Source organism: Brassica oleracea, chromosome C2, assembly GCF_000695525.1.
Source record: "Brassica oleracea var. oleracea cultivar TO1000 chromosome C2, BOL, whole genome shotgun sequence".
Taxonomy (NCBI): domain Eukaryota; kingdom Viridiplantae; phylum Streptophyta; class Magnoliopsida; order Brassicales; family Brassicaceae; genus Brassica; species Brassica oleracea.
The window spans coordinates 23,006,791-23,009,161 of NC_027749.1; positions in this window are offsets into that span (position 1 = coordinate 23,006,791).

Below are 2,371 nucleotides of genomic sequence, written 5' to 3' on the forward strand. Positions count from 1 at the left end.
TTTCACGTAAATTCGTCGTAAACTCGACGCAAATTTACGAGGATTGTTTTTCCTCGTTAATTTTCGTCGTTAAGCATGTGTTTTCTTGTAGTGTATAGTATTTTGTTTTTTCTTTCTGACTGTGGAAGTTTTATGTTTAAATTATGTATTGCACTCTAATTTCTTCTTATTAGTTTGGTCATTTTATATTTTTAATAGTTATATAATTTGTAAATTAAATAATAGAAAATGGTAAAAAATAATAAAATAACAAAAAAATTATGTTATTTTTAGTTACGAATAAATTAAATATGTAAAATATATTTCTGTTATTTTATTTATTTCTTATTCATATTGAATTTTAGTGAATAATAAAATAGATAATTAAATTTCATACGATAATAGTTAGTGTGATAATGATTAGATAGTTCATGATTAAAAAGTACTTGGCAAAATTGCAATAATCTAAAAGAAGAATGACCTAAAATGTAAAAAAAAAATATGTGGATGACACGTGTCGTAAAATCCCCCTGCCACTTGGCAGAAGAAAGAAAAAACTCAACTTTATATAGATAGATAGATATATTAAATTCAGTATATTGTTGATTAATTTTGTACACAACTAAACCATACTTGAATAAATTTATATTATATCTTAGTAATATAATAGAATCTTTTCAAACTTACTATTTTCTGAATTTGACATAAATTCTATATATATATATATATATATCAAAACTCATCTATGGTAGTTTATGTTTTGACTTTTTCATAATTATGAGATGCATGTGTTAAGATGATTAATATAATGTAATAAAATTTAATATTATTCTTACATTATTAACCAATCAAAAATTATCTATCAATTTTTATCAACAAATTTAATTTATCAAAATTGTTATAAATTTTAAATATATACAAAATTTACTTACCGCAAATAATATTCAAATGGTATTATTCGCGATATCGCGGGAAGTCATCTAGTTTAATATATGTGATAATAAGGATTCATTTAAGGAATTAATATTAAGATTCCGGATTCGATCCGGAGCGGATTCATTTAAGGAATTAAGGATTCATTTAAGGAATTAAGACTCCGGAGCGGATTCATTTAAGGAATTAATATTAAGATTCCATACTAAAAATCATCCTTTTTGGTGTGCTAGCTTAGCTAGTCTTTCTTTTTCTTTGGTGGAAGAGAAATTGTGAAGCTTAAATGGAAAGAGAGGCTATCTGTTGAGCTTTAAAGTAAGGTGAAGAAATAAATGAAAGGGAGACATCAAGTGCATACGTACCAAGTAGTCCGATGCTTTTCAATTTCAATTGTCAATGTAGTAAAAAAGATGTCTTTCCACTAACAATATGGTTTAAACATAATTGCTATATATATCTTTATGGTCTTTTCGTTTCATGTCTTTCTCCTTTCTTAAACTACATTATAAAACTATAAAAAGTTTTAATCGTCAAGAACAAATACAACCAAAAATCTACACAACTATATAAATATGTAAGAATTCGTAAATGCCTCAAAATTTCAGATTTAGTTATAGAACGATAAATTTTAAATATATTGAACCTTCTCAACAACGGTTATAGGTATAATAATTATACCGGAAAATGCAAACATGAGAAAAGTCGTTAAGTTTGTTGTAAGCATTTAGATCTTCCCCCATGTGAGTGCACATGGAGCCATGCATGCAAGAAAACTGCCTCTACCTTTTTGTCCCTCTCTCAATTTCTTCGTTTTATTTCCCACCTCTCAAGTCTTCATCATCTCTATATCCACCTCAGATATCTAGACACGTGATTCCTGCTCTACATCGAACGGCTTTCCTTGATCACCTTGATAATAGATAAGAGGAAAAAGGCATGAATCCAAGCCGAGATTGCTCTTATCGTTTCCTTGTTGGTTGGTCCCAACCACTAGCAATGGAGATGTAACTGCTCCTCCATGTTACTCCTCTCTTTGACCTTTATACCCTTCATTTTATACAATTTAGAGTTGTCCCCAAATTTTTCATAATTTGGAGTAATCATGTCAACTTCTTCACTTTATTTTCTTACTATCTTTATTGTTACCAAAACTAATGTTCGTTAAAAAAACATTGAGAGATGAAACTATGTTTTCGTATGTAGTAGACTAGGGGTCTACCGTCTAATTGTTTTTGTTTTTCTCTCTTGAATTTGTTAGCCTTTTCTTTTACATTTGTATGTCAAATTAAAATTATTGTTTTGTTCAACAGAAAGAAACTATTTTAACTTATAAACGCATTGTGTTTTAAACAAGCAAGTGGTAGGAACTAGTATGAGATATGGCAGCATATATGGAACTGTTATTATAAAATGGATTAAAAAGGCTTAAAGAACTACACACATTATTTGTTTAGTTTCA